Here is a 14,652-nt window from a genome sequence, read left to right as displayed (position 1 = left end):
TCTCTCTCAAAATAAATAAACTTGAAAAAAGTGGCTATCGGTAGCAGAGGAAGAGCTACAGCTGCGTCAGTACATCAAAGTCAGCGTGTATTTTGGCCGAAAAAGTTTCAAGAGAATAAAAAAGAAATCATTTGTTTCTTTCTTTTTTTCTTTCTTTTTTTTAAGGATGAGCTAAGAAGAGCCAGTGAAATTAAAGTAGACTGCGAGCCTTTGGCGGACTTCTCACAAGAACAGGAACTTGAGGAGGCAGAGTGGTGATGAAAACCGATCATTTGATCTATCACAATATGGTGAGCATTCTCAGATTCAAATCATGAAGAAAAATAAGTTGTAAGTTAGAGAAAATATGAAGAAAACAATGTGGCAAATCAAGGGAACTAAAAGCAGAAGTGGCAGTGGGGGGATGAAAGTCGTGAGTACTGTTTCCAGAAAAAGCCACCACCATTGACTAATTGGTTCACTAGTGGCCAGGAGTGTTTAAAGGTGAGGGGAGAATAGGTCTAAGAACCTGCTGGAAGAAGATAAGGTAGAAACTTAGAAATGTTGCTAACAAAACACTTGAATAAGTGAACATGAATCAAAGAAAAAGTGAATTAAGAGAAATGCTTCTAGAAAATGAAAAATGGACATTAAATACTATACTGAAAGAAAACCTGCAAAATTTCAGATTTAGCAAAGAATTTTAATAATCATCAAGACTTGGAAAATTCAATTTTTCATTTTTATTATTTGGAGGGATTATAATTATCTCTAATAGAATGACAAATCATTTTTAGCTCTTATCTCTCCATGTTTCTGAGGCTATTTGACATAATAGTCAAAGTAAAGTATCATTTTAATCACAGTCATTGCTTATCTTGTTCAGGCTGCTTACTGCCCAGTGTGAAGGGGCCATTCATAGATTACCCATGCAGAACACAATCTGCACAATCCTTATACATGCCTCTGATTCTAAGTGTAAATAAGAAATCAAACTACATAATAAATGGTGGGATCCTGGGAAGAGCAAAGGATTAAGAGCCATAACTTCCTTGTTCAGGTTATATACTCCTACCTGGATGACATTCTTCAAATCAGTCAACCTCTCTGAATCACAGTGTGCTTATTAGCAAAACAATGATAATAATATTTACTTTCCAAACCTTATACAGTTGTCTGAGTTCATCAAAAAATGTTTCATAAAACATCAAGTTTTATAGAAATGCATATTATTATTTAGGATAGTAATGTAATCATAAGATAACTCTGTTGCCGTGTATATGAATTTTAATAGTTATTAGGAGACAGCCTGGCATACTGTATCATGTCAGCTACAGTTCCAAAGCTAGAAGTAGTTGTTTAATAAATGAACTATTTCGTGTGTGTGTGTGAAATGGATACCCAAAATGTTACCATCTGTGAAAAACACTTTTAAGTTTAATTTTTTTTATTTTTTTTCAATATATGAAATTTATTGTCAAATTGGTTTTCATACAACACCAGTGCTCATCCCAAAAGGTGCCCTCCTCAATACCCACCACCCACCCTCCCCTCCCTCCCACCCCCCATCAGCCCTCAGTTTGTTCTCAATTTTTAAGAGTCTCTTATGCTTTGGATCTCTCCCACTCTAACCTCTTTTTTTTCTCCTTCCCCTCCCCCATGGGTTTCTGTTAAGTTTAAATTTTTTTTAATGAGAGAGAGAGAGAGACAGACAGAGCCTGAGTGGGGGAGGGGCAGAGAGGGAGACATAGAATCTGAAGCAGGCTCCAGGCTCTGAGGTGTCACCGCAGAGCTGGATGCGGGGCTCGAACTCACGAACAACGAGATCATGACCTGAGCCAAAGTCAGATGCTTAACCAACTGAGTCACCCAGGCTCCCCATAAATACTTTTAAGTTTGTACGAATTTGTAATTCTATATATTAGACTTAGAAATCCTGGTGGTCCCCATTCTCCTTACTATTCTTTTTAAAAGGCTTTTATTTTCCCAGTGCATTGATTCACAGTTATGATAGAGAGTATCAACAATTTATAAGCTGTAGTGGATTGCCAGTTTGAGTTTCAGAGAAGTAACATAGAGAGCAGAGGTGTTCTGTTGCAAAAGCCTCTTGCCATGCAGTCTATTTTCCAGATGGTGGAATGCTCTAGGAATCTCAGCCCTCTTCCCTTCTTTATCCACATTCATATTGTCTCAACTGTTCCCATGGCTGAAAAATTTTTCAATGTTTTCCTATTATAGTCCCAGTCCTGAATTTCCCATGACCTCTAGACTTAGCTATCACATGACTCTGCACCATCTTTGTGTGTCCAACCTACATCTCCAGATGACCAGATCAACCTCTCAGTCTGCCTAATTTGTTTCTCCCCAAATTTTCCCTATTTTTCTTATAGTGCTACTAAACCCTTGGTTGCTTAAGTCAAAAATATGGATGTCATTCTTGACCCCTCCTTTTCCTTCTCATCCTCATCTAGTCCATCAGCAAAAGTCCTATTGATTCTACTGTAATATATATACTTTATCATGTCCTGTAAAATGCTATATGATCAGATCCCTGGCCGTTATTTTAAGCTCACTCATCTATGTAAAACAGGCCTTTTTACTTGTTACTCTTCATAGCTCAAAGCCCTCTTGGAAATTGTATTTCTACTTATGTGTTTATTTATTGTCTGTCTCCCCTGTTGGGAAAGGACTTGTCCAGTTTTATTCACAGATCCATACCTACAATGCTGCCTATCACAATACTTGTGAATGAATGAATTCATAACCATAGTATGAATCCATCCGTGGAAACAGGCTGGGAATCCATGGAAATCAGACTAACAGCTACACATGATCATCAGTGTGCTAGATGTTCTTCCATAAATGCATTCTTTGTTAACGAAATACATTCTTGGCATTCCTTTTGAATACAGAGAGCCAAAAATACTGTATTGATTCAAAGAAATAATTCTACCTATTTTCAACTCAAGTTAATTCTGTAAGAATGGAAGCTCTAAAAACTAATAAAGGGAAAGTCATTTTTGTTTTTGTTTGAACTCTTCATCTCTCAAACTTCCTTCCCTACATCCTGAATGTTTATACTTAGGAATTCATTTCATCTTTCCTCCCATAGTCAAACATGATGTTCAGACTTGATGATGGCGATCATAAGAAGTAATATTATGCCAAATCCTTTCAAATTGTGCAATAGCTAAGGTACATAAAAATGTGCCATGGTGGTAAATCTGTTTTTCTACTCTTCAAATGTCTTATTTGCCCTAACAACTTTTCAGACAATACCCTTAATCGATTAACTTTGCAGTGTCATTTACATATCTCTTACCAGAAAAGTAATGTCTGCTTCAGATCCTAAAATTGCATTTGATATCTTTAAATGATCCCAGATAATAACCCTCAGAGTTCTCTGGACCTGACTGATAATTAATTTTATAGTCCACTATAGTGTTCATTTGCTCGGGCTTGCAATAAATTAACTACCAGGAGATGTATGAAATGTGCTGTTGTAAAATCTCTGGTTTTTCTCTCTTGAATTTATTTGAATAATTACTGAAGCATGTCTCTTTTTTTTTCAGGTCAAATTTAAACTTCTAATCATGGAGTTTATACCTCCTCCCATATTCTATATGTTGGTTGAAGTTACCTTCTTTTATCTACTCTCTCAAGCCAGAAGATTCATTTCTTAATGCCCAGCTTTCCTTCATTTCATATATCAGCTGGGTTACCAAATCCTCTCAGTTCTGCTTACAAAATATCTCTGGCACCTACTCCTTTTTGTCTTGAACCATGACCTCTTTGAAAGATTGACCCATTCTAGCCTCACAGAGATGTATTGACCTGGTTTCTGACTGTACCACACCTTCCCCGTAAAACCAGAGTTAGCTCAGGGTCATGTCCCAAAGCCTTCTCCCTGCAAGGCAGTAAGACTTGGCAATGGTGGGTTGCAGAGATTCTACTTTGAGGTAGGAGATTCTACAAAAAGAGTGTTAAGAGGTGGTATCAGACAGGTAGGGCTTCAGATCCTGTCTCTGCCTCTACCAGTGGTATCATCTTGGGCAAGTTCACTTCTCTGGAACTTAATTTAACCAAATGTGACTTTGAGATAGTAGTGCACACTTCATAGGGTTGTTGTGAAAACTACATAAGATCGTGTTACTTAAAGATATTTCCTGACGTGTGTTGGATGCTCACCGGATGCTAGTTCTCTTACTGCATTTTCCTGCCACCCTGGGCACCATCGTGTGTTACCCACAACACACTTGCAGAAACCCTGCATTGTTTCCTAGGCCTCTTGTACTGATCTCTTTTGAGTAGCAAGGATTTCCTTTTTTTCTCAACAAAGATAATGGGACCTAATGAGACCCTATTCTGTCTCAGGGAACCTGTTTTATTCTATGCTTCTGAAAATCCTCATTCAAGAATAGCTGGAAACTATTTTCCTTCATGCTGTCTTGTTGTTTTGATATATACATCAATGACTCTTTTTAGATGAGAAACAAAAGTACAGATTTTTTAGCCTTCTCTATCCTACTCTTGCACATTTTTCTAAACTCAGTTCTGACGCTCACTCTTTTTCACTGTTTGGCTTTCTCATAAAGTTCATCTTTTTTCATTCCTTTGTGCCCACATGACCAGTCTCTCCGATTAGAATGCCCGTCCTCACTTGCTGCTTATATGTTTGGCTAATGCCTGATAGTTTCGCTAAAGTCCTTTAGAAAACTTTGTCAGCCATGGCCTCATCTCAGTCAATTTTTCCCAGCTTAGTATTCCCCTTGAACTTTCGTATGTCTCTGTAAGTATGCATCTTGTCATATTCGTGCTGTTTATGTACGATTTGTCTTCCCCACTATCAAATAAACTGTTTGAAGAGAGGTAGTACCACAGCACCTACAATATGCTTAAAGGTCCATAAATAATTACTGGCTAATGGAAGGTGTTATTATCATTTTTCCTATTGCCCTTACCTATTTAAAACTTTCTTTCCAAGATTTTGTCAAACTGTACTACCATTTTGTACTCTATGTCATAAACAAATATGATTTTTATGTAAATCTATTTTCATGTACTCCTGAACATCAAGATTTAAAAATCTAGCTAAATACTTTAGTATGTGTGTTTTTCTCATTTGTATGAAAATGACATTCTGCAATTGAGACTTTAAGTTGAAATATTTCAAAGCCTTTTTCAAACAAAATATCAAATCTTTAGAAAAATTAATTCTATTTTAGTCAATTTATTAGATAGAGAAATTGGAAAACAATGGAGCATAATTTCATCAGCCTTCAAAATAAGCACTCTCCTTTTTCTTCCCAAATTTATTTTATATTACAAAATGGTGCACCAAAGTATATTTACCGTGATAGCCCTGAGAGCAACTCCTTACTTGAAAAAGGATGAGGAGATATGGGAATAACCAGTGTCCAGCTATTATACACATTTAACCTCAAGACAGCCAGGCCATAAGAAATCACACTCATCCAGAATCTGTATCCTTCTCTCCTGGGATAACTTAATGAAATTCTATGGTTCTCTGCATGGAGTCTTCACCACTAAGGGGAAGGTCAGAGAGAGCAGAGCATTTGAACATATAGCCAGTAAGCCTACGTACGCTATGGTAGATCTAGACCAGATCTAGAAGGCTTGAAGATTTCTCTAATTTTATCTGGGGAGGGGGAGGGTAATTGTACTGTCTCTTTCCATATATATACTGTCTCTTTCCGTATATGTGATATATTATTTACATTATTTTAAGATCTTTTCATAAATTTTGTCCCATCTCTTGAGAAATTTGGAAGGTAATCTATATCTCTACAGTCTTTGGTCTTGTGTATGAGAATTTTCAAGTACCTACTTTGTAAAATAGCTGACAGTGGGGAACTTGTACTTCTTGACAACATGAGCGGAGAGTGTCATTCAAGTTTGATTAGTTAAGCATTAAAAAATATTAGTCTCATGCCTGGGGAAAGATAAGGATATCTTTAGCCCCTTTTCATTACTTTAAAAGGAATTTTCTAACAAATTCAGTTTAAATACAATGTCTGTAACAATGGGGAATGGAAAATTGAAACCTATAGATAATCCAAAATTTTATTTCAAAGAGCACATTAAACCTTTGTCCCCAATCAGTTTCTTAACACTTAACATTGCTCGGAGTTGAGCATTAATTTGTGTGGATTCTGCCTCTTTATTTGACACCTTACCCACAGAGGAGGGGTTGATCAATAGTAAATTAGGCACTCAATACAGAGTAGCCAGAAAAGATTGAAATCAGAAACAAAAGGACTTGAATCAATGACAAAATTCATATCTAGCCCTTGAAAATTTAAAATAAAATAAATCTTCATTTTGGTTTTATTTTGACAATGGACATTCTAAGAACTAAATGCAAAACATTTTGAGTGTGTGAATTTTCTGGAAAGGATCATCTCTTATCATTAATATCTTTGATCCAACTTTCTGGATCAAAGAGTAAAATAACTATTTCATATTGTCTCGAGTCCATTCCTTCCTAAACAACAAAACAGAGAAAAAGAAAACGTGTTTTTTTACAAGTGCTTTTTATCAACAGAAAATCATTTGTAGATGTGGTCCCATTTCAAAAGTAGATAAGTAATAGTTTTTATTTGTGGTGCCAAGCCAGCATGCAAACAAACAAACAAAAAAACCAATAAGAACTGTCCTGAGGCTATGTTTGGTTCTCCTGTTCCTTTGAAAAGACTGACCACCCAGCCAGCCAGTACAGTCCAGCAAACCCAGCAGCAACCACTGACAACTTCCTCCACAGGCTCACCAGCACTTCCTTCTGCCTATTTCACGACTTCGGTTTTGTCTCCAAACTCTAATAGTTTGGTTGTGTGACTTCATGAGAATTATCCACTAATTTCTAAAGGGGTATTCATTTTTTATTTACAATCATTTGAGGATAAGTAACATTCTTTATTTGTATGTAACATGCAGAATCTGAAAGCCAGCACTGAAATGATCATACGAAGCCTAAGTAATTTGTTGGATATGCCTAAACAAATAGGCAGGCACCTGGGTGGCTCAGTCGCTTAAGTATCCAACTCTTGATTTCTGCTCAGGATACGATCCTCTGGATCATGAAATAGAGGCTGCGTGGGGCTCTGCACTAGCAGCACAGAACTTGCTTGGGGGGCGCCTGGGTGGCGCAGTCGGTTAAGCGTCCGACTTCAGCCAGGTCACGATCTCGCGGTCCGTGAGTTCGAGCCCCGCGTCGGGCTCTGGGCTGATGGCTCGGAGCCTGGAGCCTGTTTCCGATTCTGTGTCTCCCTCTCTCTCTGCCCCTCCCCCGTTCATGCTCTGTCTCTCTCTGTCCCAAAAATAAATAAATGTTGAAAAAAAAAAATTAAAAAAAAAAAAAAAGAACTTGCTTGGGATTCTCTCTCTCCCTCTTGATCTGCCCCTCCCCTGCTTGCTCTCTCTCTCTCTCTCAAAATAAATAAGCATTAAAAAAATTGTTTAACCCCCAAGTCATCGTTAGTCTAATATATATGATGGTATTCCTCTAATTTAAGCAAAACTTAACTTTTAGTCTTATTTGCAAAATAAATGGAGTCATATTATAAATATAAAAATGAATTTTTTATTTTGAAAATAACTTGGCAGAGCATATAAAAAAATTCTACCTGAGCATTTAAATATTTAATGTAGACATAATTTTTGTAGTGTATTTGTTACCCTATAATATAATTCTAGAGGGATTGTAATCCCCTTGAAGTGATGTGCAAAACTATATGTCCTTGCATATATTATTTTTGGAGAAAAGATAAAATAGCTTTCCTCATAACCATGGCATAGAGTAAATCTATTTATTATGTGTTAATTCTTCTGTGTGTGTGTGTGTGTGTGTGTGTGTGTGTGTGTTTAAATACTAAAATATGCCCATGTGTATGGACTCACTGAAGTGTATGAAGAATAGCAAAGAGTACACCAACATATGCACATAGATATATTTTCAGAACAGCAGGACTCTTCTTGGTCATAACATAAATGATATGTGTTATAATGGTACAATTTTATTATTCATTAGCTCATTTTATTATGCTCTGGTTTGTCATCATAAATATATTAATTTCTCATGATTTGTCTTGGGTATGGAAAATTTTTCTTTATCAAGAAACCAAATACCTTGAAACTAACAGAAGCACAATAGATTTGAGAGGATCTATTTAATGAAAACACAGTAAAGTGATACCTCACTAAATTTTGGTTGCTTTATTTTTTTAAATACAAAAAAATACTTTGGATTTTTAACAAGTGACCATGCAGTAGAGAGCTGGAAAGGTGAGCACCGGTGTTATATTGCCACCTATGTCTTAAATTAGGAGATTGATGGACTTGCTCCAGACAATTCAGGTTGTGTAAAAAAGTTTTTGGGTAAAAACTGGTGTCACTTCACAAAAATGCTTTTCCCTGGTTGTTTTTCTAATCAATGTTTATGGCACATTTGAAGTAGAAATGGATTTTAAATAAATATTATGTATACATTTGAGATACAGTTTCATAAAAGAAAGACTGTGTCCTATTCAGTACAGCATTCTCTGTGTCTGACATTCAATCAATAATTGAATGAAGAAACAATCAATCCATTGGACAGTATATACAGTAAATCCATAGTTATCCTGCTGTTTCCTGCAAGTTGTTGGCACATTGTGTGACCTCAGGAATAACTCTTTAGATGTTCTTATATATATGAGAGGAATTTTCTGTTATGATGGATAAGCATGATACAGAAAAGTGATAACCTAGTTGTGGTGCACAAACATTTTGACCTATAAAGTATAATAGTGATAAAAATATTAGTAGCTAAGTTTTATAGGGTCCTTGTCCCTTAAAGGATATTAAGAAAAATTATATAAACAAGACAAGAGAGAATGCTTTTAATATCTAACAGGCACACTCCAAATTATTTAATAATCTAGAGAATATGCTTTGTTAAATTCACTGTTGCTGAGGAAAAGTCCAGACTTAGTTACATGTTACTTTGCAGATATTTTTCTAACACAGAAATAATTTCTGTCCAGGAACAAAATAAACCCAACTGTCATAGATTATTACTCCATAGAACATTAATCAGTATTAAATCTTACCTAGGTCTTGTACTAATAATGTTTCAAAATGACTATAAATACCCAGATCCTCAAAATGCTATGGGTCAGCCTTGCCATCTGATTGGCTTATCCATTAATTAGCACACTGAATAAAATCTTTGACAAATATTTAGCATATATTTGTAAATGAGTCATGTTGTTAACTTTTTGAAAATTATACTTACACTATGTAGGGATTATTGTATTCTTCATAACCACATGAGCAACGTACTAAAATCATCTCCTTGTACTGTTGTTATTATTAACAGTGATTGGTACTACTGTCATCCCTGTGAGGAAACTGAGAATTAGCGAGACTAAGTGACTTGCCCACGGTCACACAGTCAGTAAGGATTACAGACTGTAATGTCATAAACCTGTCCTCTTTTTTTTTTAATGTTTATTTATTTATTTTGAGAGAGAGAGAGAGAGAGAGAGAGAGAGAGAGTGTGTGTGTGTGTGTGGGTGGGTGTGTGGGACTTGATATCTGAGATCATGACCTGAGCCAAAATCAAGAGTCAGCCACTTAACTGACTGAGCCACTCAGGTGCCCCCTCAAGGCAAAAACTTTTGTGTCTTTTGCAGAATCAAGGCAAACCTTTTTCAGATCACCCCAGGGTTTCACATTTGACATTATCAATAATTGATATTATAGCAAAATAATGATATTTGAAAGTTATATTTGAGATCTTTGAAAATTTTATCAAGAGTCCCAGGAATAAAAAGCCTTTGGATGTTGGATGAATACAGAAAATATTTGCAAAGTTTTATTTTCTTTGCTGTTTTGTTTTTGTCTTCAAACTGGCAAACTTCAGACTTGTGTGACAGGGTTTAAGTGTCTTGAAATCACCATTCTCTTACCTGAACATTCTTCTTTAGGATGTGAGAGTCTGAATCAACAACACCTTTTCTTTAGCTGTTAAGGAAAGGCCATGTATGAGAGATTTTTGCGTCTTTAGACTTTTTTAGTTGCAAAGATAACAGTTTATCTTTGTCTGCAGTGTTCTTTATCCTGGCTGTAAACTGTTTGGAAAATTGCCATTGTTTCCACTGATAAACTCTGCTTCTTTGAGAGTTATATTTAGATCAAAGCATATAGAGTGAACAGGGCTCTGCCTCTCTTAAGTGTCTAGAATGTTCCCAAACTGGAACAAGGAAAAAATAAAAATAAAAGCCTTAACTGTTTGCCCTGAGCCTACTACATCAAAACACCCTAATCTACCTGTTGAAATAAAAGTATATTTCTTGGCCTCCTTCCTGACCTACTGGATCAGAACCTCTGAGCTGGGATCAAGAAGATAGTATTTCAACAAACAATGCAGATAACCCCTGCACTCTATAAAGCATTAAAAATAAATCCTCTGTATATTGTTATACAGCTTGCGCTTATACACAGATTCTTATCTTTTTACTCGGAAAAAAAAACCTACTTACATTTAAAAAACTTTTTCTTAATGTTTATTTATTTAGAGAGAGACAGAGTGAAAATGGGGGAGGGGCAGAGAAAGAGGGAGACACAGAATCTGAAGCAGGTTCTAGGCTCTGAGCTGTTGTCGCGGGGCTCAAACTCACAAGTGGTGAGATCATGACCTGAGCCAAAGTCAGATGCTCAACCAACTGAGCCACCCAGGCACCCCTACTTACATTTTAAGTAAGTAGCTTAGGAATCAGAGTTCACATGCTAAATTCTGATGAAAGGAAAGTTATTTTGTTCCATTTTTGAAAAATATATAGATTGGCTGCTAAACTCAGGAGGATATTTTGTTTTATATATGGCAAGTAACTACTTAGTAGGACAATATCCTAACTCTTACAAATTAGCTAATCATGTTCCTAATTCAGTGATTTTATTTCTGGGACAGAGATGGTGTATTTGGATGTAAAACCCAAAGTAGGAGTCCTCTAATCAGTAAACTCCATGTGATACATGATTGAAGTCCTAAATTAGAACTGTAAGATGTTGTGTGTGAGTGTGTGTAAACAGATGTATACATATACATACACACATAAGGTAAGCATAATATTTATGTGTATGTATACACATATGCGTGCATGAGTGCACACACACACACACACACACACACACACAAATACATTGGTACTCTACCACATAAGCAGATACAGTGCTTTCCCTAGTTAAAGAATCTATCTCTGCCAAATTTATACAGTTATGCAGTATTTGATATCTATTTCAAATAGTTTAGAAGTCAATAGACCACACATATAAAGCAATTAGCAATGTTTTGGTTATTTTTCAATTTTCTGTTCTTCCTTTCAGAACTGATTCAAAAAGACTATCGTTTCCCAGTTCTTAAGTTGAAACCAAATTCCTTCCTACCATGAACTTCATCTATGACTAGATCATACATTCTCCTAAAGAGAGATCCAAATTAGAAGTAAATTGAACCATTAGTGGGACCCATTTGATTCCCCATGAATAAGTCTTTCCCAGAGCACTTGTTACCTAGTCTGTATTCTCTGGGAATGAGCCTTCTAACGCAAATGAGAAACATTCCTCAGGGCACTTTCAGACCTTTGCGTTAGTTGTAGCATGCCAGTGCGAAGGATCCTAGCTTGATAATTTTATGGGCACAAGCACTAAACCCAAACCAACACCTTTACTGCTTGTTCTGATTATTCTCCAGGATTCTAGCCAGCAGAAAAGTAAATATCATTGATTTCCCCTTACTATCAGCAAAGCAGGTCAACACCTATTTTATTGTCTGTGGGTCGATATACTGCCCCTTTGGTCAGATGGGTTAGAGCTTAGCTTCTTTTGGAAGTCTTTGTGGTTCTGTGCAACCAACTCATAACTTTAGGAAGAATGCAGTAATTCCATTATTACCACAGAAAACTAAGATTCTGAATTAACTCAATGTCCTCATAAAAGTACTGTCAGCAAAAAGATTGTCTCTCCCATTGACGTGATTGTTTTTAATACGGGGAAGACCATTTCCTCTTTTAGTTTTTATTTTTTGTGCTGAGTTACACAACAGTGTGTCCTAGTAAATAATAATCCTCTGAAGATTTTATTTGTTTTCCATATTGAGGCATATAACTATTTGGAAACATTTTGGTATCCACAAGTGGTTTGTTTTGTTCATAAGAACGAGTCATTTGCGTTGGATAATAGAAATATTCAGTAAATGCTGAATTAAGGTGAAGCTACAGAATTCCTTAATACTTTAAATTTAACCTGTTTGCAACTTATTAAGGACTGATATTTATCGATATGTTAATATAGTCCATCGAATTATAATTCCAAGCTATATTTGCAATGCCCCCATCTCTGAGAAGCTGACAGCACTGTACGCAAGTAATTTGCGATCCTTTTGTGACTCCAGTATTTCCTCATTCCTATCCTTAGCTCTATAATTATAAATTAATGATGATGACTTTTAACTTTGAATTATTAATACAGTATCATTACAACAAAATGATGCTTTGTAGATTATAGGGAAAGCATTTCATACAATTAAAATCAATGCATTAAATAGCACCTTTTTATGCTATTTTTATGCTATCTCATTCTTTTTTTATTTCAAGTATAATTAACATACAGTGCTATATTACTTTCAGTGTACAATATAGTGGTTCAGCAATTCTATATATTTCTCACCAAGAGATGTGTATTCTTAAACCCCTTTATCTGCTTCACCCATCCCCCACCTACCTTTCCTCTGGCAACTACCAGTTTTTCCTCTGTATTTAAGAGTCATTTTTTTGTTTGTCTCTTTTTTCCCCTTGTTTTTTTTTTTCCCTTAAATTTCACATATGAGTGAAATCATATTGTATTTGTCTTTCTCTGACCAACTTATTTCACTTAGCATTATGCCCTCTAGGTCCATTCATGTTGTCTCAAATGATAAGATTTTATTCTTTTTTATGCCCGAGTAATATTTCTTTTTTTTTTTTTTTATGAAATTTATTGACAAATTGGTTTCCATACAACACCCAGTGCTCATCCCAAAAGGTGCCCTCCTCAATACCCATCACCCACCCTCTGTAGGTATGTATATGTGTGTATGTATATATACATACATTTCTTTATTTATTCATCTAATGATGGACACCTGGCTTGCTTTCATACCTTTGCTATTGTAAATATTGCTGTAATAAACATGGGGTGCATGTATCTTTTTGAATTAGTGTTTTTGTTTTCTTTGGGTAAATAGTAAGGGAATTACTGAATCAGATAGCAGTTCTATTTTTAATTTTTTGAGGAACCTCCTTGCTGTTTTCCACAGTGGCTGCACCAGTTTGCATTCCTACCAATAGTGCATGAGGATTCCTTTTTCTCCACATCTTCACCAACACTTGATATTTCTTATGTTTTTTATTTTGGCCTTTTTTTTTAGTTGCAATATCAGGAATCCAATCAAACTATCCCCTGTTAATAAAGTATTTGTTAATAAAAAGAATTTGACTCACATAACTGAATAGGCCATGAGTTTAAAGTCACACACAATGTCACAAGGGCTTAGTGTTTCTCCATATTCTCAGCTCTGCTTTCCTCTGATAGCTTCATTATCAAGCCTTCATTATCTTTATAGAAATAGGCACAACAACTCCAAGCTTTATATTTTACTAGCCTAGCAATACCAACAGAACAGAAAACCTTTTTTCCAATAGGTCCAGCAAAACTCCTGATATTGAGCATCATTGCAATATTTTGATTAGCCAACCTGAGGCATGTTCACAGTGTAAAAGCTAAGAGTACGTGGCCAACCTCTCCTGAATCACAGGGGAAAGGAGTAAAGAGAAATGGTTCCCTAAGGGAAATCAGTTGTTCTTCCTGGGAATGAAGATAATGAATTCTTCATAGGGAAAAACAAGAAGTATTCTCCATAATCTCTAGAAATAGATCCAGGGGGAGACACTTGACAGGAGAGGGCATGGAAGCTCTGTAGCCTTGTGCTATGTATCCAGCTGACTGTTCCTGAGTCACAGTCTCCTGATAGTAAACCAATGATCTAAAATATGGCTACCCACACCTTTCTGCAGGAGAATTTCTTCATGATGAAAGGAAGAACCCAGGTTCACCGTATGGTGTACTCATTGAAAGGCACTTTACTGATGGAAATATTGGGGCATCTGGGTGGCACAGTCGGTTGGGCATCTGACTCTTGATCCCAGCTCAGGTCATGATCTCACAGTTCATGAGTTCAAGCCCCGCATCGGGCTCTGTGCTGATGTCATGGAGCCTACTTGGAATTCTGTCTCTCCCTCTCTCTGCCTTTCCCCTGCTTGTGCTTTCTCTCTCTCTCTTTCTCTCTCTCTCAAAATAAATAAATAAACTTAAAAATAATTTTTAAGATGAAAAGATTGTGCCAGGTGAAATAGCCATCAGTTTGTAAAAGAGGGAAGTGGATCAGACAATGGCTGCCAGTGCTCTGAAGAATAAACTCTTGATTGATGGCTTTCCAAGAAATCAAAACAACCTTCAGGTTGGAACAAGACCATGGATGGGAAAGCAAATGTATTTTTCGTTCTGATTTCTGACTATAATAATGAGACCTGTATTCAATGATGTCTTGAAAGGGGAAAGAGTAAAGTAGGAGTGATA

The 14,652-nt window shown here is 36.2% G+C and overlaps 1 non-coding gene across 1 annotated transcript in view; it reads left to right on the top strand.

The window, feature by feature from the left end:
• The first annotated feature begins 201 nt into the window (after nt 1–201).
• The window catches only part of LOC115524166, a 63,945-nt gene continuing 49,494 nt past the window's right edge, over nt 202–14,652 (top strand). The window contains exon 1 of the transcript XR_004344061.1: nt 202–290. This is a non-coding gene — a transcript (uncharacterized LOC115524166). The remainder of the gene's footprint in view (nt 291–14,652) is intronic.

The sequence above is a fragment of the Lynx canadensis genome, chromosome C2 (genome assembly GCF_007474595.2).
Source record: "Lynx canadensis isolate LIC74 chromosome C2, mLynCan4.pri.v2, whole genome shotgun sequence".
NCBI lineage: Eukaryota > Metazoa > Chordata > Mammalia > Carnivora > Felidae > Lynx > Lynx canadensis.
The sequence above is the reverse complement of the archived record's forward strand: the minus strand, read 5'-3'. Positions and strand labels throughout refer to the sequence as shown.